Source organism: Hyperolius riggenbachi, chromosome 1 (genome assembly GCF_040937935.1).
Source record: "Hyperolius riggenbachi isolate aHypRig1 chromosome 1, aHypRig1.pri, whole genome shotgun sequence".
NCBI classification, from domain to species: domain Eukaryota; kingdom Metazoa; phylum Chordata; class Amphibia; order Anura; family Hyperoliidae; genus Hyperolius; species Hyperolius riggenbachi.
This window is the reverse complement of record NC_090646.1, coordinates 185815887-185843880: the sequence shown is the minus strand read 5'-3', so window position 1 is coordinate 185843880 and position 27994 is coordinate 185815887.

The following is a 27994-nucleotide window of genomic DNA, read 5'->3' as shown; positions in this document are numbered from 1 at the left end:
TATCTAAGGATTAGCTGTTCCTTTCTTTCCATTATAACTGCACTATGCTCCTTCAGTCACCTGATGTGTGAGTCAGCATTACAAACTGCAATGGTCAGTAAAAGAGTGCATTTCAGTCCAAAATACTTAGACGTTTGCCTCCTTAAAACAGAAGGTATTTGCGATTATTTAGGTTCTCCATGAGCTTGCTGGGCAATCTTTAACTCAAAGTAATTAGCAGAGCACAAATGATATGGCACATTTTACTTGTGTGCAGGTCAGCATATACTGTAACCACAAATATACCCCTCTAGAACTTCTATCAACATTCCTTCAGCAGCACTCCCCTGAGACAATGTTTATAATCTAATCAGACAGAGCACTTGGCACTGATTCCGAAACTAGTGGAGGAAATCCTTTCACATTGCATGTCCTGTATATCATAATACTACTGTTGTATGTAAGATTATTTTATTTACAAGTGGGGAAGCCTTAAACCGGATATCCAGCCTGAAAATTAAAATGTTGGCGTCTTCCAGTAAGAGAAAGTTATAATTACCTGTGGCGCCTTCTCCCCTGAAGGTGTCCCCGAAGCACCAAAATCAGCCAACCTCCAGCTCGTGGCCCTGCTCCTTGAAAAAAAAAGGCCATTCTGTCTTCTCTATCTCGATAAAGAAAACAGAGTGGTGGTGTTTTTTCTTTTGCAGGATGTGAGGCCACGTGCTGGAAGTTGGCTGGTTCGACCAACAAGCTCTCCAAACAAGGCAGGAAGAAAGATGTTGTGAAGTTCAAGTCAGGGTTTGGTTATAAAAATATATCAAAAGCTTTGAATATGCCATGGAGCACCATCAAATCCATCACGTTCAAATGGGAAAAAAAACATGATACCACAACAAACCTGCCAAGAGTGGGCCGGCCACCAAAACTCACAGACCAGGCAAGGAGGACATTAATGAGAGAGGCAGCACAAAGATCAAAGTTAACCCTGTAGGAGTTGCAGAGTTCCACACCAGAGACTTGCATCTCTGTCCATAGGATTACAATAAGCCGTGCACTTCATAGAGCTGAGCTTTATGGAAGAGTGGCCTGAAAAAAAAGCCATTATTTAGTGTTGAAAATAGGAAGGCGCTTTTGAGTTTGCTAAAAGGCATGTGGGCACTGGGCAACTCCCAAATGTATGTAAGGCACTCTGGTCAGATGAGACTAAAATTTAACTTTTCAAGCACCAAGGAAAAGGCTATGTCTGGTGCAAACACAACACATCCCATCACCCCAAGAACACCATCCATGCTGTGGGGATGTTTTTCAGCAGCAGGGATTGGGAAACTGGCCTAAGTCAAGGGAAAGATGGATGGTGCTCAATACAGGGATATTCTCGATCAAAACCTGTGTCAGTTTACCAGTGATTTGAAAAAGAGGTTCTATGGTTCATGTAGGGACTAAGAGCACCTAAATGAGAAGAAGAGAGACCAGGAGCCCAATGGTGCAGTATTGTTAGGTATAAGGGGACAAAAGTATGTATGATTATATACTCACAAAGTTCGGTTGCAGTTCCTGCAACCACTGTATAAGCCTGTGGGCAATTCATTACCGGCTACTGGATGGTCACTCTCCTGTAGTTCAATACACTTTCCAGAAAACTTTAAAGCTAATACCTCCAAAAGGAGGTCTGACTGATAGAAGGGTGGGGTGGGGTGGAGGTGCCCAGAATATATGAAAGTTAAAACTTTAAAACATAACTTGTAAAAGACAGGTAATTGCTTACCTTTCCAGAGGATACAGACACCAGGTCAACTGAAAAATATTTATTCAAAAAATTGAAACCACATTTCGCGGGTCATGGCCCACTTCCTCAGGTCAATAGAAAAATGCCTTAGCAGCATAAAGAGTACAGGATCTTCTCAAAAAATTAGCATATTGTGATAAAGTTCATTATTTTCTGTAATGTACTGATAAACTTTAGACTTTGTTATATTTTAGATTCATTACACACAGCTGAAGTAGTTCAAAGCCTTTTATTGTTTTAATATTGATGATTTTGGCATACAGCTCATGAAAACCCAAAATTCCTATCTCAAAAAATTAGCATATCACGAAAAGGTTCTCTAAACGAGCTATTAACCTAATCATCTGAATCAACTAATTAACTCTAAACACCTGCAAAAGATTCCTGAGGCTCTTAAAACTCCCAGCCTGGTTCATTACTCAAAAACCGCAATCATGGGTAAGACTGCCGACCTGACTGCTGTCCAGAAGGCCATCATTGACACCCTCAAGCAAGAGGGTAAGACACAGAAAGAAATTTCTGAATGAATAGGCTGTTCCCAGAGTGCTGTATCAAGGCACCTAAGTGAGAAGTCTGTGGGAAGGAAAAAATGTGGCAGAAAACGCTGCACAACAAAAAGAGGTGACCGGACTCTGAGGAAGATTGCAGAGATGGACCGATTCCAGACCTTGGGGACCTGTGGAAGCAGAAGACTGAGTCTGGAGTAGAACCATCCAGAGCCACCGTGTACAGGCATGTACAGGAAATGGGCTACAGATGCCGCATTCCCCAGATAAAGCCACTTTAGAACGAGAAACAGCGGCAGAAGCTCCTGACCTGTACTTAACACTGGACTTCAGACATTTTGGCATTTCCCTCTCCCCAGTCTTCCTCCAGACTCTGGCACCTTGATTTCCGAATGATGTGCAAATGTTGCTTTCATCCGAAAAAGTACTTTGGACCACTGAGCAACAGTCCAGTGCTGCTTCTCTGTAGCACAGGTCAGGCACTTCTGCCGCTTGTCTGGTTCAAAAGTGGCTTGACCTGGGGAATACGGCACCTGTAGCCCATTTCCTGCACACGCCTGTACACGGTGGCTCAGGATGTTTCTACTCCAGACTCAGTCCGCTGCTTCCGCAGGTCCCCCAAGGTCTGGAATCGGTCCTTCTCCACAATCTTCCTCAGGGTCCGGTCACCTCTTCTCGTTGTGCAGCGTTTTCTGCCACACTTTTTCCTTCCCACAGACTTCCCACTGAGGTGCCTTGATACAGCACTCTGGGAACAGCCTATTTGTTCAGAAATTTCTTTCTGTGTCTTACCCTCTTGCTTGAGGGTGTCAATGATGGCCTTCTCGACAGCAGTCAGGTCGGCAGTCTTACCCATGATTGCGGTTTTGAGTAATGAACCAGGCTGGGAGTTTTAAAAGCCTCAGGAATCTTTTGCAGGTGTTTAGAGTTAATTAGTTGATTCAGATGATTAGGTTAATAGCTCGTTTAGAGAACCTTTTCGTAATATGCTAATTTTTTGAGATAGGAATTTTGGGTTTTCATGAGCTGTATGCCAAAATCATCAATATTAAAACAATAAAAGGCTTTGAACTACTTCAGTTGTGTGTAATGAATCTAAAATATATCAAAGTCTAAAGTTTATCAGTACATTACAGAAAATAATGAACTTTATCACAATATGCTAATTTTTTGAGAAGATCCTGTAGAGTGTAGGCACCTCTATTATAGATACCTACACTGTACTGCTTATGCTAAGGATGCTAAGGCATTTTTTTTGTATTGACCTGAGGAAGCAGGCCATGACCCGCGAAATGCATTATCAGTTTTTTGAATAAATATTTTTCCAGTTGAACTGATGTCTGTATCTTCTGAAGAGGTAAGCATTGCTTCTCATTTACACTTTATTTTTTAAAGTTTTAACATCCATCCTTGGTGTCCTGAGGAGGCGTGACTACACGTGAAACAGCTGTTGACACAGGTGGCTTGTACTCGTTGCTTTTGTAACCGTGCTTAAATAAACTACCTCTTGCTTTTGGAGTGCCGGAGTCCGTCTTCTTCATTCATCAATCCATATATTTTGTGCACCTCCACCCCACCCTTCTATCAGTGATTTGAGACTGAGATGGAGGTTCCCCTTCCAGCAGGACAATGTCCCTAACCACTCTACTAAATCAACACTCGAGTGGTTTAAGGGGAAACATTTAAATGTGTTGCAATGGTCTAGTCAAAGTCCAGACCTCAATTCAATAGAGAATCTGTGGTCAGACTTCAGAAGATTTGTCAGCAAAAAACATCCAACATGAAGGAGATGGAACAGTGTTGCCTTGAAGAATGGGCAAAAATCCCAATGGCAAGATGTTGCAAGCCCATAGAGACTGTGGTGTTCATACCTCTGACCTGTAGGTGTCACTGTTGATGCTGACAGGCTAGGATTCTATGGTGTGTATGTTATTTCCTGTTCTTTGTTCTGCTGGGTTGAGAGGATGGTACAGCAGCATGTGTTCTGTGGCTGACATCTTGGAATAAAGCTTATAAAATCTACTCTGCTTTCTTACTGCAAGATACAACATATTGGCGACGAGGATGTCTCTTCTAGCACTCCAGCAGCCTGCAGCTTTCCTTCCACACCCGGGTGAGCCTACTATGTCTTTTCCTGCTTGGATTCGAATGTTTGAGAATTACATACTTGCTGCTAGTCAGGAGGTGATATCTGATGATAGAAAGCGTGCTTTACTCATCCACTGTCTGGAGACAGAAGGTCAGCGCATATTCTTTACACTGTCTGCTGGAGATACATATGCGACAGCTCTTGCTGCATTACAGAACTTCTTTGTGCCTAAAGTCAATGTGGTGGCTGAAAGATACAGGTTTCGCCAAAGAGGACAACACAATGGTGAATCTACAGTCCAATATATAGCAGCTCTGAGAGAGCTGGTTGGTACCTGTGAGTTTGGTGCCCTGGCTGATGAAATGATCAGAGACCAGTTAGTGGAAAAGACAAACTCCAGCCGCATTAGAGAAAGATTGCTTCTAGAACAGGATCTGACTCTGACAAAAGCTATTACACTGTCCAGTCACACTGAATCGGCTATGGCTAATGCAAAAACCCTCATTCAGGGGACTACTGACATACAGATGGTGAAGTCAGACTGGGCCTCTCCTAAGTCACATTCTCTTCATACAGATACTGCAAAAGATTCACCTAAAGTACAAAGCAGAGCTGCATATTCCCAGAACGGGTACTGCTTCCGGTGTGGCTCAGCACAGCACATGGCAAACTACAATTCATGCCCTGCAAAAGCTGCACGTTGCCGCAAATGTAACAAAGTGGGACACTTTGAAAAAGTATGCCGCACTCCTCCTGCTAAACAGGTTCATGAAGTTACTGCTCCTGAGGTCACTGTGTTAAGTATTGACCAGCATGCTGGTTCTATTCCTGATAAACTTTTATGCACTGTACAAGTTACTGCTTCTGCAAATCAGAGTTACTCCATTACTCTCATGCTGGATACAGGGTCTGCTGTGTCCATACTACCTGAGGACATCTACATTAAAGGGACTCCGAGCTCACCCAAAAAAAGAAAGTTGTACTCACCAGGGGCTTTCTCCAACCCAGTGCTGGTCGGGAGGTCCCACGCCGGCGTCCTGGCTCCTCTCCTTCTCCCCGCTCCGGAATGGCTGACAGGCCGCAGCCCGGGCGACACTCGGCAGAGTGTCGGGCTGCTCCTTCCGCGTATGACGCGGCTGATGTCACACGCCGGCCGCCTCGCGTCATCACGGCGGCCGGCGTGAAAGTACTGCGCATGCGCGCTTTAATCACGCATGCGCAGTACTTTCACGCCGGCCGCCGTGATGACGCGAGGAGGCCGGTGTGTGACGTCAGCCGCGTCATACGCGGAAGGAGCAGCCCAACACTCTGCCGAGTGTCGCCCGGGCTGCGGCCTGTCAGCCATTCCGGAGCGGGGAGAAGGAGAGGAGCCAGGACGCCGGTGTGGGACCTCCCGACCAGCACTGGGCTGGAGAAAGCCCCTGGTGAGTACAACTTTCTTTTTTTGGGTGAGCTCGGAGTCCCTTTAAGTGCTTTGAAAATGAACCACTTACTGCACCTACTCTGAAGCTGGTCAGTTATCTCAGGGATCCTATTCCTGTGCTCGGCTGCCTGCTAGTGACTGTACAATTCCACTCCAATACTGTGCAGGCTGAATTCTACATTGTAAAGAAAGGCACAGCTATACTGGGCAGGGATCTGTTTGCTGCACTTCATCTACAGTTAGTGGATGGTCTTATTACCACAGCACCAACTCTTCCTATGCAGCCAGTGTCCAACATTTCTCCTCTACATGATGCGTCCCTGGGCTGTGCAAAGGACTTTGTTCATAAAATAAGAGTGCGCCCAGATGTGCAACCAGTGTGTCAGAAGTTGAGACGCTTACCCTTCTCTGTAAGAGACGCTGTTTCCAAGGAAATTTACAAATTACTGGACCAAGACGTGGTTGAAAAACGTGAGGCATCTGAGTGGGTATCTCCTATTGTGGTGACCAGAAAGAAATCAGGTGGCATAAGATTGTGTGTTGACCTGCGTGAACCAAATAAAGCTATTGTTATTGACAGTCACCCCTTGCCACACATTGAGGAGGTGTTTTCAGAACTCAGAGGAGCTAAATTCTTTTCTACTTTGGATCTACAAAGTGCCTACCACCAGGTTTTGCTGCATGAGGAAAGCCGAGATCTCACTGTATTCATTACACATGAGGGACTGTTCCGTTTCAAGCGTGTCCCCTATGGTTTGGCTTCAGCACCCGGTTGCTTTCAAAGACTGATGAACTTAATCCTTCATGACATTCCTGGTGTTCAGTGTTATCTGGATGACATCATTGTGTATGGTCCAACATTGGATTGCATGACAAGTACCTTAAGGTCGTTTTGCATCGCCTTGAGTCTGCTGGACTAAAACTCAATCCTTCTAAATGCTGTTTTCGGCAAACTCAGCTGTCGTTTCTGGGTCACATTATATCACAAGATGGATTGTTGCCTGATCCTGAGCATGTGCAAGCAGTGATACATGCTCCTGCTCCATCTGACTTTCATACCGTGTGTGCTTTTCTGGGACTTACTTCATGGTATTCGAAATTCATTCCCAACTATGCTTCAGTGGTGGAGCCCATGAGAGCATTACTATGTGGAAAAGCCAGCATGACCTGGTCAGAGGAAGCCCAGCACAGCTTTGATGCAGTTAAACAGCTTATAGTGAACAGTCCAGCCCTTGCATTGTTTGACCCTTCTCTACCTACGATTGTTACTACAGATGCTTCAGACTACGGCCTTGGTGCCGTCCTTACACAGTGCCAGGCAGACTTGGTGGAGAAAACTGTTGCCTTTGCCTCTAGAACCCTTACAGAGACTGAACGGAAATATTCTACTGTTGAGAAAGAAGCCCTTGCTTGTGTTTGGGCTACAGAAAAGTGGAAAACGTATCTGTGGGGCCAGCAGTTTACCTTGCGTACCGACCACAGTCCTTTGACTACACTGCTTACTACAAAAGGGCTTGGACGAGCAGGAATACGCGTAGCCCGATGGTCTGCAAGGCTACTAAACTTTAACTATACAATCCAATACAAACTAGGTGTGCCAAATGTTACTGCTGACTGCTTGTCACGTCTACCATTACCTGTGACCACAAGTACATTGGATGAAGATGCTGAAGTTGTTGCATTTACTGATGTGGATCCAGTTACAGCTTCTGAGTTTCAACAAGCTTGTCTTGCATGCCCAGTGCAACTACAATTACGGGACATGCTGCAAAGCAAATGGCCTAACACTGAGAATAAGCTGAGTGCTATTCTAAAACCTTATTACAGGATAAGGCATGAACTGTCATTGGTTGATGGTTATATAGTCCGTGGATCTCATCGCTTGCTTGTGCCTGAGGCTTTGAGAGCTCACCTTATAAATCTTGCTCATGAGAGTCACCAGGGAATTGTGAGAACTAAGCAAAGACTACATGAACTCTACTGGTGGCCTGGCATGGATGCCCAAGTAGTAACTGCTATCCAAACTTGTGTTACCTGCCAGAGTCATGACAAGTCTGCTGTCACACACACGCCACCACTACAACCTGTGCCATTTCCTGATTCTGCTTGGGAGAAGCTTGCTATTGATATTGTGGGCCCATTCCCAGAAGCACCTATGGACTGCCGCTTTGCTATAACATTAATGGATTATTACAGTAAATGGCCCGACATTGCATTTGTATCTCATACAACTTCTGCCTCTGTGATTACCTTTCTCACCACCGTCTTTAGCAGGGAAGGTAATCCAAAAGAACTTGTGTCTGACAATGGACCACAATTTGTTTCATCTGAGTTCGAAACGTTCTTGCGACAGAGGAATATTGTGCACAGAAAGTCCTCAGTGTATTATCCTCAAGCAAATGGGGAGATTGAAAGATTCAACAGAAGCCTTGAAGAGGCTCTTCAGACTGCGAAACTTACAGGAAGATCTTGGAAAATTTTTACTACTGAACCCCTGCATGTCTACAGAGCAACTCAACATGCGACTACACAAGCATCACCGGCTGAACTGTTACACGGCAGAAAGATGCGAACTAGACTACATGTTGCAGATATTCCACTTCCTCAGCGTTCAGTACCTCTGCGAACAGCAGTTGCTAAGACTGTTCAGCAGCAACAAGATGTAAGGCTTGGTGGTGTATTCTCCACAGTCAGCATGCAACGCATGAGCTGACGTGGAGGAGGTACACACACTAGCACAAGGAAACAGGCTATCCCTAGTATAGTGGAGGGGAGGACTGACTCCAAAAGGAGATTGTGGCGCACAGGGCCAGTGCAGATCCGACAGCCACAAACAATGCTTTCGCTATAACGTCTCAGCGCAAAGTAGCGCTGAGCGCATAAACCAGAACTGAGGAGATCAGGACAGGTAGACAGAATGAACGCTTGCTAGCTAGCCGCTACTTAGTGACAGCAAGCGTCCACAACAAGACAGACTGGAATGAGGCAGCCAAAGCGTAGCGGCGATGGCGTGCCTCACAAAGACAGGACAGGATAGTCAGGAATTAGCAGGATCAAGATAGATGAACGTAACACAGACAAAAATACAATAAGTATGTTTTCCTAGCGTATTACAATTACAGCTATCAATGAAACTATTTGTAACGTCTGACTAACATATGTATATATCGGCAATGAACCGATATATGACATAAGCAGGAACACTGACTTAGACTGGAGCAATACAGGGAACAGGACTCAGAAGGATTCGCTATCTCTTCGCAGAGATGAACGCAATCCACAAATGGTAACAGAACAGGATTCAAAAGGATTCGTTATCTCTTCGCAGAGATGAACGCAATCCACAAACGGTAACAGAACAGGATTCAGAAGGATTCGTTATCTCTTCGCAGAGATGAACGCAATCCACAAACAGAACCAGGAGCAGGGTAACTACCTCAGCACGGGTGATCACGGTACGCGCAACCTACCAAAACGTGCTGGAAAGCTGACTAACTGCACACAGGATATAAACAGTTCGTGTACGTATACATCAGCGACACTGATGTATCAACGTAACACGAATACAAGGAAAATAATAAACGTGCTGGTATGCATATATATTGGCAATGAACCAATATATGATGCAAAGACCAGCAAAGTATCTTTAGAACAAGAAACACGATCGGGGGCTGAAGCGACAGCAAGACAGGCTTAAACTGAAGCTATGAAAACCCCAGGAGTCCTGCAGGAAGCAGATCTTTATACTGAGGTCATCCAATGGGAGCAGACATGCAGATTCCCACACAGGTGAATGATAATCAGTCACAAGCTGACAGCAGGGAAAGGCAGACAAAGCTATGCAGCTTGCATGGAAAGGGATCAGAACTGCCTGAGCTGCAGCACTACTACTTCCAGCAATACCTGCTGCAGCAGCGATCATGACAGTACCCCTGCCCTTAAAAGCGGATTCCAGACGCTTTTCAAAACTGAAATTCCCAACAAAACAGTCTGACTGATAATTCATGAAGACCGGGACAGCCCGGCAAGACCAAATTCCAGAATCAGTCCCCACAAGACTGGACCCATCAGAACCAGAACCTACAGAACCATGCCCATCAGTACTACAAGCCCCAGTGTGACACCCATCAGAACCATGATTTCCAGAAGAAAGCCCTCCGAAACTCCCTGAGCGATACCCACCTCCTTCCAGGAACCGTTCAAAAACGCCAAAGCCTTTGCAATGCCCACCGGGACTGTCTTTACCAACACAAAACCCACTGTTGAACCAGTCCAAGGCACCAGGACAAGTTTTCTCAGACACCTCCCAGAACACCTTGAAGCTCCAAAGAGATCCCCATAGGTCAGCACGCCCCTTAGGCTCACATGGAGAACCATCAAGAACCCCTATGGAACCTAGGGCAATTCCCGAGTCAGGGCCACAAGGACAAACATCAAGATCAGGGCTTTCAGGGACCAGAACCATCTCTGGGCATGCAGGCAGACTGGCAACATCAGAACATGTTCCCACTAAGGAAGCATCAGAGCACGCTAACACCTTAGACACACTTGGGCATTCTGGCACACAAAGAACATCTGGGCACACTGGCACAAGAGAAACCTCTGGGCATGTCAAGGAACTGTGAGCCTCAGGGTCAGCCAAGACAGGACCAAAACCAGGACTGGCCAAAAAAAATTCATCATGACTAGACTTCGCAACTACTGGACTTTTACACGAGAATGCAGGATCAGACTTAGATGTCGCTGATTCCAGCAAAGTCAGTAACAAATCAGATTCAGGGACACTAACCAGACAGGACAAATCTTCTGATGTATGCACTGAACCAGATAGGGACTCCACAACTACCTCTGGACTGGACAGAGACTCATCTAATACACTGGATTGGAGCTCATGAGGCGCTGCAGAACAAGTCAGTATTGCAGCAGCCCCCACTGGACTAGGCAAAACTGAGGAATTCCCTGGACAGGAAGGGGACTCTGGAACCTCTGCCACAGCGGCCAGAGAACCAGAATCTTTCAGGATACAGGGCTGGGTTTCAGGAACACTCATCAGACCGGACTGAAATTCTGAGATTTCTATTATTTTGACCAGAGAATCAGAATTATCCATGTTACAGGGCAAGACTTCTGAAACATTCAGAGGACAGGGCTGGAGTTCCTCGGCTGTTACAACACTGGAGAGGGACTCAACAACATTGGTTAAATCAGACTGTGTACAGGGCAAGGTATCTAACACACTTGCTGACGAGGACAATATTTCAATGGCTTCTGCTTTGCTGGGCAGAAATTCATCAAGTTTTATTAGAGCAGACTGTAATTCCAAAACAGCTGCTAGACAAGTGAATATTACTGCAACACCAACTGAGGTAAGCAGTGCCTCAGACTCCTCTGCTAGAGGGTTTGAAGTATCCAAAGTACTGGGTGAAGCATAAGACTCTGCGACCACAGCTTCACTGGACAGAATCACTGAACAGTCCATATTGCAGGGCAAAACCATGGAAGCACCTGCTGGACAGCATAATGATTCTGTGACCTGAGTTTCATTGGAGAGATCTACTGCACAATTCATGGTACAGGGCAAATTTACTGGAACATTTTCTGAACAAGGTAATAATTCTGCGATTTCAGGTTCACATAGCAGATGCTCTGAGCTATTCACAATACAGGGCAAATTTACTGGAACATTTTCTGAACAAGTTAATAATTCTGCGATTTCAGGTTCACATAGCAGATGCTCTGAGCTATTCACGATACAGGGCAAATTTACTGGAACATTTTCTGAACAAGGTAATAATTCTGCGATTTCAGGTTCACATAGCAGATGCTCTGAGCTATTCACGAAACTAGAGCGAGGTGTAGAAACAGGAAGATCAAGACACAATGTTTGCGCATCTGAATCACCATTCATTTGTAAAATTGGAAAATTCAGATGCTGGGGTTCTGAGGTTTCTAGACAGGATTGCTGGGACTCGGAAACTGATGTAGTGCATCTATTGGCATCTGCTGGATCAGACAGGAGTTGAACTTTATTAACACAGGTAATTTCTGCAGAAGTGTTTGCAGAGGCAGGCAAGATTTTTCTGGTGTCTGTTTCACTGAACAAAGACTCATGAGTACTGGCTAGACTGGTCTCGGAAGTCAGCAGGACCTCTGGATTCTCTGCTGAGAAATTTGTGCAGGGCAAGGTTAAGAAAGTATCAGTGGCTTCTGCTTTACTGGGAAGTAACACTGAGTTATCCATGGTACAGGGTGGAATTGCAGGAACTTCAATTTCACACAAAAAGAGCTCCGAATCACCTGCTGAATCAGCGAAAGGTGCTGAAGCAGGCGGGTCAGAACGCCATATTTGCGAATTCGGAGTCACATAAAAATCATCCAAAATCAGTTCCCACACATCAATCAAAGGAGCCACACAGTCATACCTACACACACCAGTCTCTATTAGGTTATAGGCTGACTTAATGCATGCATTCAATACCATTTCACTTTTTGCACTGTAAAATTGACAAAATGAACTTGAATCATTCTTCCATTCACAGACCAGGGCTTCCATCTCTCCCCTCTCGAATGGAGGATCCCATGCATACTTAACAGCGAAACATTCAGGCTGATTACAGTTTGCAGATATGATTGTGGCAGGCACATGTATAGGGTTAATTAGCAGGTGATTGGCAGATTCCTTATTCTTAAGAATCTCCAATACCTGTAGCAAGTGTTGAACTGTAGTGTATGCAAACTTCCCTTGCTTCACAAATAAGTTGATTTGTTCAATACTCTGTAATATCTCCTCATAATCATACTCAGATAATTCTTTTAAACAAAAATCTTTATTTTCCCTAGCCAGGGAGGAAAGTTCATTAGTAGTTTCATAAGTCCATTTAACTCCCCTGAAAGACAATTGCATTTCATTATCTGTTAATGGCAGAATCTCATTATAGGTCTCAGTCGCTAAGGATAACGACTCTGCCGATCGGACACGTTTCTTAGAACGTTTGCGTTTGGCCTTAGACCCTGCTGCCTTTGATGATTTATTCAAAGCTGCAGGAAAATTATCAGGAACACTCTCTGCTTGCTGATTATTTTTGCAAACAATTGAAGGAGAAGCTGATTGGCCTGCTGCCAGGAGTTCATTTAGAGGAAAAGGCAATGGATCTATGCGCAACCAGTTATGGATCACAAACGCTAGAAATTCCAGCGGTCTCTCTTTCAAATCGGAATGATTGAGAACATCAAATGCCCACTGAAACAATTGCCCTTTAAACAAAATATAACTTAGTTGGAGTGCCCAGGTTGAAACAGGAGTCGCTTGGAGATCGGGATTGGCCAGGAACCTGGCACATTCAGAGAAAAACTCATTTTCTGTTTCAGAGTTAAGTTCTTCAAATTTCTTAAAGGAACAGGAACCATAATTAACAGTGTCATACTTTCTGGGAATCCCCCCCACAATGGGGATTGGTAATGGGGTTTTCATAATGTAAGGCTTGGTGGTGTATTCTCCACAGTCAGCATGCAACGCATGAGCTGACGTGGAGGAGGTACACACACTAGCACAAGGAAACAGGCTATCCCTAGTATAGTGGAGGGGAGGACTGACTCCAAAAGGAGATTGTGGCGCACAGGGCCGGTGCAGATCCGACAGCCACAAACAATGCTTTCGCTATAACGTCTCAGCGCAAAGTAGCGCTGAGCGCATAAACCAGAACTGAGGAGATCAGGACAGGTAGACAGAATGAACGCTTGCTAGCTAGCCGCTACTTAGTGACAGCAAGCGTCTACAACAAGACAGACTGGAATGAGGCAGCCAAAGCGTAGCGGCGATGGCGTGCCTCACAAAGACAGGACAGGATAGTCAGGAATTAGCAGGATCAAGATAGATGAACGTAACACAGACAAAAATACAATAAGTATGTTTTCCTAGCGTATTACAATTACAGCTATCAATGAAACTATTTGTAACGTCTGACTAACATATGTATATATCGGCAATGAACCGATATATGACATAAGCAGGAACACTGACTTAGACTGGAGCAATACAGGGAACAGGACTCAGAAGGATTCGCTATCTCTTCGCAGAGATGAACGCAATCCACAAATGGTAACAGAACAGGATTCAGAAGGATTCGTTATCTCTTCGCAGAGATGAACGCAATCCACAAACGGTAACAGAACAGGATTCAGAAGGATTCGTTATCTCTTCGCAGAGATGAACGCAATCCACAAACAGAACCAGGAGCAGGGTAACTACCTCAGCACGGGTGATCACGGTACGCGCAACCTACCAAAACGTGCTGGAAAGCTGACTAACTGCACACAGGATATAAACAGTTCGTGTACGTATACATCAGCGACACTGATGTATCAACGTAACACGAATACAAGGAAAATAATAAACGTGCTGGTATGCATATATATTGGCAATGAACCAATATATGATGCAAAGACCAGCAAAGTATCTTTAGAACAAGAAACACGATCGGGGGCTGAAGCGACAGCAAGACAGGCTTAAACTGAAGCTATGAAAACCCCAGGAGTCCTGCAGGAAGCAGATCTTTATACTGAGGTCATCCAATAGGAGCAGACATGCAGATTCCCACACAGGTGAATGATAATCAGTCACAAGCTGACAGCAGGGAAAGGCAGACAAAGCTATGCAGCTTGCATGGAAAGGGATCAGAACTGCCTGAGCTGCAGCACTACTACTTCCAGCAATACCTGCTGCAGCAGCGATCATGACACAAGATAAAAGTAAGGCCTATACTGATCGCAAACGTGGTGCAAAAGAAGTGCACTTCCAGTGTGGAGATTTAGTTAGAGTTAAAAAACTGGGATTAATAAAACAGGGTCACTCCAGATTTTCTAACCCTCTTAAAGTGACCAGCCAACGAGGACCTTACACCTACAAACTGTCTGATGGACGCACATGGAATGCCAGTCGTCTTGCGCCTGTTAGGCATGACTTTGCTGATGTTCCACTTGAGGCATTAAATCTACCCACCCCTACTGACAACCAAGAAACAGGTCACCAGGATCCTGAACCACCACCTTATACTCAAAGGATCCGAAAGCCTCCTGTGTGGACCAAGGACTACGTGATGTAGTTACATTGCAATGTACTTTATTGTGAAATGTATTTACACTTTTATTTCTTGTTTACTTTCTTGATATTGAGGTAAAGACTCTTTGTACTAAGAGGGGAATATGTGGTGTTCATACCTCTGACCTGTAGGTGTCACTGTTGATGCTGACAGGCTAGGATTCTATGGTGTGTATGTTATTTCCTGTTCTTTGTTCTGCTGGGTTGAGAGGATGGTACAGCAGCATGTGTTCTGTGGCTGACATCTTGGAATAAAGCTTATAAAATCTACTCTGCTTTCTTACTGCAAGAAACAGCAGAGACTTATCCAACATGACCTGCAGCTGTAATTATCACACAAGGTTGCTCCACAATGTACTGATCGGGGTGGGGGGGGGGGGGGGGGGGTGAATCATTATACACGTTGCAGTATCTGTCCTACTTGACTGCTTATAAACAGAAACCAAAGCTAAGTCAGGGACATGCCAAAGATCAATTCCTGAAGTCCTAAGTGCAAGACAGACATGTATAGGTTCATATTTGGGGGAGCACTCAGGTAAAACCACACTGTTCTGCCAGTTTGTTGCACCCTTCTTATAAAGGAGGCAAAACAGATGTGTCTACAGATAATAACAGAATACCCAAGCAGCTTGGGGTGACCCAAAGCTGCTAGGAAAGTATAGGGGACAAAAAGAGACTGAAAAGCCCTCCTACTAAAAAGCAATGTTCAGTGTAGTTTGCCTTCTTACATTGATAATGAAGCATAAATAAATGGTAAAGCTCCAGACTGTGAAATGACATCTACTGGTGGGACGTGGAAATTGCAGGCCAGCCAAGTTCAAGCTAGAGCCATCTGCTGATGGACAGCGAAAGTTCAGCAATTTGGCAAATGTCACCACCATTTCAGCTATCCATCACATTATAGGATCATCGCAGAGTGTTCAAATGTCAAAGGACACTTAGGAACATTATTCTGACACTCTCAGCAACACTAATACCTCTCGCATGCATAACCCTAGAACAAAAAAATAATTTTGCTATACAGTTTTCCTATATGTAACTTTTTATTATGTACTTTATCTTCATAAATGTTTACTGTATATTTCTCAGGTTTGCTTCACCATGACTTTAAAATAGATATTGACTCTTTGTTGGTTTTAGATACAGCAGGGAGGGGTTGAACCCTTCGTCAGGTCTTTCTTCTCATAAACGTTTTTCATATTTGATCTATACCATGATGGTGTAATGGTTTCCCCTTTGTGCACAGCAGCCAGGAATAGCACAGGCAGTGCGAGGAAATTGTAAGAAATGACATAACTTCATTGTAGCAAAACGCAGTGGTTACAGAGCTGTACTTGGTTACTGTGCGCAACACCTGAGTTTTTACAAAGCAGTATATGCATATTCTAGCCCTGGGAGATACTGGTTACCTGACACCAGGGATACTAATACATTTTTACAGACTGTGAAGGCTGCCATTCAAATTGATTAATGTGCTTCACAATAATCTAAAACACTTAGCATTGTTTAACACGAGGAAAATCCAGATTCCTTTTTAATGACAAAAGTCACTATTGTAATTTATGTAAAAAAAAACAAAACTGCTTGTGACTCGTGCTGTTAAAGCAACCAATACACCCCTCAATGGTTTGTTATGGTATCAACAGTATAGGTACAGGCTGAAATCTACTCTCCATTTTTCTGCCAGACACTTACCAGGCCTGGATTTGTGGCAAGACCCAGGCCTAGAGCGGCAGGAGAGAAGGGGTGGCCACTCAGGCAGGTAACCACCTGATATGCACACAGCACACAGCAGAGCAGCAGTGCAGCCAGTCACTCACCTCTCCAGGCTCTGGTACAAAATCTTTGTTCTCCCCCTTTGCTGACCACTGTGCACCTCTTACACTCCAACTGGTGTCTCTCATCATGGGACTTGCAGTAACATGCCAACACATCACCAGAGAGATACTAGTTGGAGATTGTGAGGTGCACAGCAGCTGAAGGAGAAGAAGATCAAAGATGAAGATTTGGTACTGGTCCTGGAGTGGAGCCTTGGCAGGTGAGTTGCTGCTGCTCTGCTCTGTGGGCGTCATCTGGCTATCTATACTGAAGGGGGGACGGGGGTCTGCATCTGGCTACCTATACTGAAGGTGGTGGGGGGATCTGGCTAGTCATGCTGGAAGGTCATAAACATATTCAGACCCTACCACTTCTGTTTAGGACCCTCTTCTTCTCTGTGGCTGTGCTCCCATCTCTGTACAAGCGCAACCATACTGGGCATGCATGCGTATGGTCTGCACATGGCCAGTAGCATGAAACCGCACATGCATGAATAAAACAGCCGTGTATGAGTAGCTTTGTGCTGCTGGGCATGAAGGGACCATACTTGCGCATGCATGGTTGTGCTTGTAGACAAATGAGAGCGCAGGCACGAGGAAGAAGAAGAAGAGGGTCCCAGGCAGCAGTGGAGGGGTCTGCACATGTTCAGAGGTACCCAGTACTAGAACAGTGGGCACCAAGTGGCTCTACTAAGGTAGGTATTTTCTGTTTTGTAGGTTCACTTTAAGACTGTATGTATGTATGCTCTGAAAAAGTGTGTGATTTTGGGGTGATGGTGGTGGTGTGTATGTGTGTTGGAGTGGGGGGTGCTAGGGTTGTTTAGATGAGGCTGGTGACAGTAGGCCATAGGCAGTAATAAAAAGTACAAATCTGGCCCTGCAGTTATCTACCCTTCACTCCTCTGACAGCCACTTAGGTATCCTCCATTCATCTGCCAGCCACTAACCTACCTTCCACTTCTCTGCCTGTCACTTATTTACCCTCCAATTCACTAGCAGACACTTATCTATCTGCCTACTATTTATCTGCATGCCAGTTATCTATCTGCCACTTAGATATCCTCCATTCATCAGTCAGCCAACTTACCAACCCCATTTGCCTGTCACTTACCTACCCTCTGCTCAAACTAATTTATCTACCTCTTACCTGTTTGTCAGTTCTCTGTCTACCACTTCTCCGCTTGTCACTTATCTACCTACCTTTTAAGCTATGCTATGGTAGATTAAATTCGGTTGGGGCGGCTGGTAAAGACCACTCCATGCAAGAATCTAATCATGGGTACACAAGACTCAGCATGGCCACCCCCGTGCGTGTTCGAGCGTATTGTTTACTCCACTTACTTCCTCACACCCCTGCGTCCCCCCCCCTGGAAGCCGCTCTGTTGTGTGTCACTCATTGTCCCTCCTCCCACCATAGTAACAGATGTGTCTGTATATCCTCTGCCCAAGGGGTCATGTCCTGATGACAGACCTCGAATAAGGCTTTAGTGCCTGTCATTTGTCTGTCATATTGTCTGTCTTTAGAATCTGGTTGTTACTGGGGAATCTATATGCCTGTCACCAAGGAATCTGCCTGGCACTAGCAAACCTGCCTATTAGTGGAGACTGTCTCTTGTTGAGATCTGCATATTTTTTTTAAAGTGTGACTGTCACTGCTAATATCTCCATGTCGTTGATACCTACTTATAGTTGATATTACTGGCTTATTATTATTAATAGGTGCATGCCATTGATATCTGCCTACTCAACATGGAACTGATACAACTTGTATACAATTGTAAAATTGCTATTTTATTGATCCATAAAGACATTATAATGTCAATGAACCATCTTTCATTCAATAATTCAATATTGAATAATCCCTCATAAAGTTACAACACAAATACCCTTTTCCCTTTGTACAGTAATATGGGTGGACAATGTCAAAATGAAGGAGGAAAATGTCAGCGAGAGGATATGCCCTGACCTCTTGCTGAACTTTTTAATCCTTCATTTTGCCACATCACATTTTTCATATACACTTTTGTGTGGAAACACATGAACTTCAGTCTATAAAACTGTGAGGGCTCACTCACACCGACTGCATTTGCATGCAATTGTCAGTATATTGGTAAGACGCTCAACAGCTAAAAGTCAGACTTCATTTAATATTCCAAAACAGCATAAAATCTCCAGTCCATATATATAAAGTCCCAGAAAACTCCTTTGACGATACTTCCTCCAGAGAACATATAACACTCAGATCAGCAATACACGTTTGTGGCCTTGCCAGCAATCTTCACTCTCTGGCATGCAATCTTCAATCCTCATGCATAAAACACAAAAAGCAGATACACTACCATAGTGTGATACTGCTTTAAAATTATAGAGTATGCCTTCTCCAGACACCTGTGCTGTCAGGAAAACACCCGATTTGCACCCAGAGTGCTCTCATGTAGCATAAAAGCCAGCCTCTCACCAGATCTCTCAGCTGACCAGCAACAAGCACTTTCTTTATCTCTCCAAGTACCAGCCGTCTTTTTAGTATGCAGGCTCTAGAAGGACTCAAAAGACGCTAACATAGCGTAACTCTGTATTTATTATTAAAAGTTTATAAAATCCAGTGCACTTACAATAACAGAATTCAAATGCGCATATCAAAACAGCTCCTCGTGGCCACCACGTCTCCACCGCTGCTTAGGCTCCACATTAGAATTGAAGGTCGCGTGCCGGAGAGTGAAGATTGCTGCCAAGGCCTCAAACGTGTATTGCTCATCTAAGTGGGTCGGCCACATTATCTGGTGAGCGTATATGTTGTTATATGTTCTCTGGAGGAAGTATCGTCAAAGGAGTTTTCTGGGACTTTATATATATGGACTGGAGATGTTATGCAGTTTTGGAATATTAAATGAAGTCTGACTTTTAGCTGTTTAGCGCCTTACCAACATACTGACTGTTACAACTTATTTGGGTGCAGTTGAATCAGCACCATCAACGAGTAAATAAGCTCTTTATTGAAGTAAAAATATGGTGATATGTGACTTAACAGCTTGAGGGAGGTCTGCGGACCGAAACAGCGGAGCTGTCGCTGTTACAGCAATATATACTGTTTTTACTTCAATAAAGAGCTTATTTACTACTTGATGGTGCTGACTCAACTGCAACTGAGTTTGAGAGTGTCTAGTGCAGAGACACTAGGAGTCATAGCACATCTATCTGACCTCACCTGGGTGCTTGCTTCACACGGAAGGAACCACTTATTTGGGAGAAGTACAAAGCTCCCTGGTGTGGGCGATCCAGGCATTTGTGTGAATTGTCTATTTAGGCGGATAGCTGTGTATCTTGGTTGGAGCGCATAACTTTTTCTATATTATTTGCATGCAAATGTAGACACATATGGTTTATGTACCACAAGCGGATGAACACTTTTTAGAGTTCCTACTAAGGCTCGATCCACATTGTGCCAGAGTGGCAAAGTATCTGTATAGTATGGATATGCTGTCCACTCCGCCAATCTGTGACAGTGTCTGCCGTACATGCTGCACTCACTCAGCAGTAGATATGTGCCATATTATGGCACTGCATACACTGCAATGGTGCAGCTTCAGTCTGTTCATCATTCAATTAAATCAGTAGGACTGTCATTTACTGCAAGAAGAATGCACATCCTCAAAAAATGTGGCAGTATTACTTGATACATAATAGTATACAATAACACTTGACTTTTCGTTGTAAGCTTATGTTATGTCTTTCACTTTGAATATGTTAATGGATCCTTTGGTTTAAATAAAAAAATAAAAATGTATTGACCTTGGTTTTCTACTGTAATACCACAAGATGGCAGTATTGTTAAACTTAAGAAACAACTATGAACTTAAATATCAGAATTTTACCAAGCCACTACAGATCCTCTGCAGTATTCACGTTTAGACTAGTGCAAATTATTAGCTGCGCAATACAGGGTTGAGTCAGCAATGTAATTTACAGTGCAGGTATCAACTTGTACTGTTGTTGACAGCCATTGTTGTCATAGTACCACTGTATTGCAAAAAAACAAAACAAAATAACAAACAAACACATTGCATTAATAACAGCTGCTTTTTTTGTAAGCAAATTGCATCCCCTCCTAACCCTTCTAATAGCCTAGTATCCTTAATTTTACCTGATGTAAGCATCTGTATAAATAAATCTATTTACCTACTAAGTGTTAACAATGTTGTAAATCATATGTTAATTCTCCAAAATATAGCCTTCATTGGGCTTGATTCACAAAGCGGTGCTAACTGTTAGCACGCCTGTGAAAACTCCCTTAGCACATCTAAACAAGCTTATCGCGCATAAAACTTTACGCGCGCAAAACTTTATGCGCGTAAGACTTTACGCGCGTACTGCACAGAGCGCAGGGCGCTCCGCGTGAAGTGCCCATTTAAGCCTATGGGACTTAGCGCGCGTAAAACTTAGTGCGCGTAAAACTTTGCGCGCGCAAAGTTAGCGCGCGATCTGATTGAGAAATCCGGTGCTAACCTACTTAGCACCCTGGTTAGCGCGTCTAAAGACTTTAGACGTGCTAAGTAGGTTAGCACCGCTTTGTGAATCAAGCCCATTATCTCCAAATACTATTAAAAGGAAGAAGATGATGGAAGGAAGCACTGAAGTCATTTGAAGAATGAAGGTGGCTGGAGGTGTGATAAAGTTTTGACTGGAGGAAGGTCTGGCTGTAGGAGTGATGACAGTTGGACTGAAGGTGTGTGAAGGGCATGACTGGAGGTCTGATAAAGGTATGATTAGTGATTAAGGTTTGATTGAAAGGGTGATGAAGGTGTGATTAGTAGGGGTGCTTGGAAAATTCCGCGGAATTATTAATTCCGTGATTCCGGCCGGAATTGGATTAATTCCGATTCCGGTAGTCAAAACGGAATTCCTATACCTCTCAAACGGAATTCCTCAGAAATTTTATAATTCTGGCGGAATTTTCCGCAATAACACCAAATCAATCTCTCTCTCTCTCTCCTCCTCCTCAATCCATCCAGTACGGAATTGCAGATTTTCAAAACAGTTTATATACCATAGCTGGGATTTGAACCCAGGACTCAGTGTGTAGTAGGTATCTGTCTTACCCTCTAGACCATGAACCACACTACATGCTAAAGCTGGCCTAGCATAAAGCATACTACCATTATGATCAATTCGATAGTAAAAGTACCATGATTAAGGATTTGTACTTTTTGAAAAGCATGTTTATTTACCATAGCTGGGATTTGAACCCAGGACTCAGTGTGTAGTAGGTATCCATCTTACCCTCTAGACCATGAACCACACTACATGCTAAAGCTGACCTAGCATAAAGCATTATGATCAATTCGATAGTAAAAGTAGCATGATTAAGGATTTGTACTTTTTGAAAAGCATGCTTATATACCATAGCTGGGATTTGAACCCAGGACTCAGTGTGTAGTAGGTATCTGTCTTACCCTCTAGACCATGAACCACACTACATGGTAGTAGGTATCTGTCTTACCTACTAGACCATCAACCACACTCAGGGCAAGGCTGAGGCAGAGGCTGGAGAGGCTCCAGCCTCAGGGCGCAGTGTAGGAGGGGGTGCACAATTCATTCAGCTGTCATTCCCAATTGTGTTTGAAGCAGAAAGAAATAAGAAAAGGTGATACATGGCAGCGACTGCAAGCCAGATAAGTAGAGATTAAGGTGTTGGGGGGGTTGGGGGCCCTGGGGCACCTCTTAGTGTAATAGCAATCAGTGTGTGACGGCTGGGGTGGGAGGGATGGGGGGGGCGCACTTTGCTGTCTCAGCCTTGGGTGCTGAAGGACCTTGTCCCACCTCTGACCACACTACATGCTAAAGCTGGCCTAGCATGTACCATACTACCATTATGATCAATTCAATAGAAACTTTTTCTATTGAATTGATGCTACTGTGTAGCATGTAGTGTGGTTGATGGTCTAGGGGGTAAGACAGATACCTACTACCATGTAGTGTGGTTGATTGTCTAGGGCAGGGGTCTGCAACCTTTAAGACATAAAGAGCCACTTGGACTCGTTTCCGAAAAGAGAAAAAAACTGGGAGCCTCAAAACCATTATAAAACAAATCTAACACTGCATATATTGTTTCTTACCTTAATGCTATATACAGGATCAGATATGACCCCAATATGCACAAATCGTTAGCAGATATGACCCCAATATGCACAAATTGTTAGCAGATATGACCGCCCTAAGCCCCGTCCGGCGGCCTCTCTGATAGGCTGCCGGCCAGCGGCAGCACACGTCACACGCGCGCCGCAGCCACTGACACACACTACCTGAGCCGCGGCCTAGGAGCCGCGGCAAAGGTGAAAAAGAGCCGCATGCGGCTCTGGAGCCACGGGTTGCCTACCCCTGGTCTAGGGGGTAAGACAGATACCTACTACACACTGAGTCCTGGGTTCAAATCCCACCTATGGTATATAAGCATGCTTTTCAAAAAGTATTATGTGGGTGGTAAATCCTTTGGCATCTGAACGCTCCCTCCGCGAGTCAGTTCATCAAATTGCGAAGTCGGGTTACCCTTCGTGATGAGCAAAATGACCGTGTGAGAGGATTTCTGATGCTGATCGATTGACCCCATCCGCAGACCGGTCTTGCGGTCTGTGACAGCCATGCTCTCCCCTCATGCTGCGACCCCTCCTGCCCCCCAAAACGGACCTGAGCAGGCCCCAGGGGGGGAGGGCATGCACATTTTTGCAGGAGGACCCTGTGATTTCTAGTTACGCCCTTGGTTGTATTTATACTTTGTATGTATACTTTCTCACCATCATCTGTTTTCGAAAGTGGTACGGAATACAGGGGAGGAGCTACATCAGGTCTTCCCCCCTGCAGAGATTTGTCCACTTTAGGGACCCATGGCGGAGATCACCTGGGCTATTGTTATGCCCCGGCTGTACATACCTGGCTTTGTCATCGCTGTGTTCATCTAAAATATAGATATCCAATTAAAAAAATTCTGCCTCTTGACAAGATACAATAGCTTGACAGCTATTTAAACTAAATACAAACGTTTTAACTCATACATTAACATTATGGAAAATCCAAGTTGAAAATAAACTGTGAAGATAAACAATTTCATCCATCCTACTGAAAAATTTATTCATTTTTTTAGAACCTCCCAGTTTCATTTTCTGTTTTAAAAAGCGGAAAAAGTAGGTTTAATGCTATTGTTTCATATGATGATGATTCAGCTTTTTCCATAGTCTCGCAGTTAGCAATCATGTGACCCCCAACAAGACAAATTCAGCAATCATGAGACCCCCCCCATCAAGACAAATTCAGCAATCATGAGGCCCCCAACATGACCAACTCAGCAATCATGAGGCACCCAACAAGACAAATTCAGCAATCATGAGGCCCCCAACAAGACAAATTCAGTAATCATGAGGCCCCAAACAAGACAAATTCAGCAATCTTGAGGCCCCCAACAAATCATGAGGCCCCCAACAAGACAAAGTCAGTAACCATGAGGCCCCCAACAAGACAAATTCAGCAGTTTTGAGGCACATAAATAGACAGCATTTCACATAAATAGACAGAATGCCCCCTTAATATGGTAGACACCTCTCACCTGGCAGCAGTTCCCCAAAATACACTTAATCTGACACCAGTGGTTCCCCAAAAATAGGTAGCCCCAGGTCTATAGGAGTCCCCAGAATAGGTGGCCAGCGGTATAGATGTCCCCAGAACTGGTAGCCAGGGGTAGAGATGTCCCCAGAACAGGTAGCCAGGGGTATATGTGCCCATTATATGTAGGCAGGGGTATATGTGCCCAGTATATGTAGCCAGAGGTATATGTGCCCTGTATATGTAGGCAGGGGTATATGTGCCCAGTATATGTAGTCAGGGGTATATGTGCCCAGTATATGTAGTCAGGGGTATATGTGCCCAGTATGTGAAGTCAGGGGTATATGTGCCCAGTATATGTAGTCAGGGGTATATGTGCCCAGTATATGTAGGCAGGGGTATATGTGCCCAGTATATGTATGCAGGGGTATATGTGCCCAGTATATATAGCCAGGGGTATATGTGCCCAGTATATGTAGCCAGCGGTATATGTGCCCAGTATATGTAGTCAGGGGTATATGTGCCCAGTATATGTAGTCAGGGTTATATGTGCCCAGTATATGTAGTCAGGGGTATATGTGCCCAGTATATGTAGAAAGGGGTATATGTGCCCAGTTTATGTAGGCAGGGGTATATGTGCCCAGTTTATGTAGGCAGGGGTATATGTGCCCAGTATATGTAGGTAGGGGTATATGTGCCCAGTATATGTAGGCAGGTGTATATGTCCCAGTATATGTAGCCAGGGGTATATGTGCCCAGTATATGTAGTCAGGGGTATATGTGCCCAGTATATGTAGGCAGCGGTATATGTGCCCAGTATATGTAGGCAGGGGTATATGTGCCCATTATATGTAAGCAGGGGTATATGTGCCCAGTATATGTAGGCAGGGGTATATGTGCCCAGTATATGTAGGCAGCGGTATATGTGCCCAGTATATGTAGTCAGGGGTATATGTGCCCAGTATATGTAGGCAGCGGTATATGTGCCCAGTATATGTAGGCAGGGGTATATGTGCCCAGTATATGTAGGCAGGGGTATATGTGCCCAGTATATATAGCCAGGGGTATATGTGCCCAGTATATGTAGGCAGGGGTATATGTGCCCAGTATATGTAGGCAGGGGTATATGTGCCCAGTATATATAGCCAGGGGTATATGTGCCCAGTATATGTAGGCAGGGGTATATGTGCCCAGTATATGTAGGCAGGGGTATATGTCCCCAGAATAAGTAGCCAGGTGTGCCCCAGCAGGAGGAGAGCAGCGCAGAGAAGAGAGAGAGCTATGGGCACAGTGGGGAAGGGGGGCCATCTTCCCCCCTTCCCTCACCTTAGGGGGCTCTCTCTCCCTCGCTCTCCCTTCGGAACGAAGTGTGCAGCGGCTGGGCAGCGGGCGGAACTTACCTCGTCTCGTTGCACGCGCCGGATGGATTAGCCGCTACTCTGGTCTGCTCCAAACCAGAGTGCGGCACTAGAACTTCCGGCGCAGGAGCGAGACGAGGTAAGTTCCGCCCGCTGCCCAGCCGCTGCAAGCTTCATTCCGGAGGGGACAGCGAGGGAAAGAGAGCCCCCTAAGGTGAGGGAAGAGGGGGAGACGTCCGCCCTTCCCCACTGTGCCCATAGCTCTCTCTCTTCTCTTCACTGCTCCCCTCCTGCTGGCTACACGGGAACGCGGCCAGGGGGGGGGGGGGGGGGGGGCAGCGGGCGGCCAGGGTCAGGCAGATGCCCGATTTTGCCATATGTGTGGATGCCCATGCTTATAAAGGTCCCTGGTGTCTAATTGCCCCCTTCCAACTCCTATACAGTTCCCTGGTCCTACTCCTTCCCCTATAAAGTTCCTTGGTGTCTAGTGCCCCCCTCATACAGTTCCCTGATATTTAGTGCTTTCCCCTTACCTCCCCCATATGGTTTCCCTGGTTTTCCAGGGTTTCACCTCCAATATAGCTTCCCTGGTGGTCTAAGAGTTGGCCAAACATAATGCAAAGTGCAGAAACCAATTGAGGGCCAAATTTAATGGCTCTGATGGCCAGATTTGGCCCGTGGGCCGGAGTTTGACATGTATTGCCTAGACTGAGGTGTGATAAAATTGTGGCAGGACATGTAATTGGAGGCTTTATGAAGGTGTGATTGGTGATTTTTTTAAGTAGAATTTATTTATTTCACAATATTCAGCCATACATTTAATTCAGCCATACATTTCTTTTTATATTAGGGTAGTGAACTGCAGCGAGGATAAGAGAGGATAAAGAAAATGAACAAGAACCTCCCTTCACTGCTCACACCAGTTCACTACCTTAATATAAAAAAATTGCATATTCTCAAAACTATTCCAAATCAAAATAGTCTATGCATCTTAACCAACATTTAAAAAATGTATATTGAGGCGGCCATATGTATTTATGTTTAACCCATGCACACCGCCTGGCTATCCTGCTGATCCTCTGCCTCTTATACTTTGAGCCATAGACCCTGAACAAGCATGCAGATCAGATGTGTTTGACAAAAAAACTATCAAGATTAGAGGCATGCTTGTTTCAGGTGTGTGATCCAGACAATACTGAAGCCAGAATGAGCAGCAGGACTGCCAGGCATCTGGTATTGCTTAAAAGGAAATACATATATCAGCCTCCATATGTCTCTCATCTTGGGCTCCTTTAAAGGGAACCAGAGGTCCCAGAAAGAAGATTTTATACATACCTGGGGCTTCCTCCATCCCCATACGCACGGATCGCTCCCACACCGCCGTCCTCCACTTCCTGTATCCGGCGGTACCGGGTCCCGTAGTTGCGGCCAGTCGGCCATTCGCCGGCAGCACGCGGCCAATTGTCCGCATCACAGGGGCTCCCGGCATACCCTTACGCGTGCGGCTGCATACTGCGCAGCCGCACGCGTAAGGGTACGGAGGGAGCGCCTGCTCATGCGGACATTTGGCCGCGTCCGCCGGAAGTGACGGGACCCGGTACCGGCGGATCCAGGAAGCGGAGGATGGTGGCGTGGGGCTGGAAGAAGCCCCAGGTATGTATAAAATCTTTTTTCTTTTTACGATTCTGGCGTCTCTGGTTCCCTTTAAAGCCAGGCTAACATGAACCAGTTTAACACAATTTATGGCTTGTGGAGCTGTGAGAGCATTAAATGCAATGCTCTCCCTGGCTCTGTCTACCGCCTCACACACACAGAACACAAATGCATGTGGTGGAATCTCATCTCATTGGCTGCTGGGCCTTGCTGTGCATCTTGGGAAAAAAGGATTCGCTCAAGCAGACGCCTAATCTGGCACCGTTACCAACTCCCCTGGTTTTGCGCGAGCATTTGGCAAAAATATGGCTTTATGGTGATTCACTGGGCTTTTCTTGTGGATAAGTTTGATAAGTGAGAAAGGCCCGATTCGCTGTAAGACCGAGCTTACAATCTCCTTCACTCATGCCTACTGGAGTGATCATCTCACATTCTGCTATGTCACTGACAACAGGAAGTTAATGGAATGTTCCCAACAGGAAGATGAACAGAAAAAAAAATAAACCTGGCAGTGTTGGACTTCTTTAAAACGGATATCCATCCTAAAAAACAAATTCACAGGATCCTGTTTTCCTGTAGTTGTAATTTTATCTGCCCAGTCTTCTTATTGTGAGCCTTCTTTACAGAGTCTGTCCACTTCTGGCACATAGCCCCACCCCCACTGAAATACACCATTGCGTTCTCTCTACTCAAGAA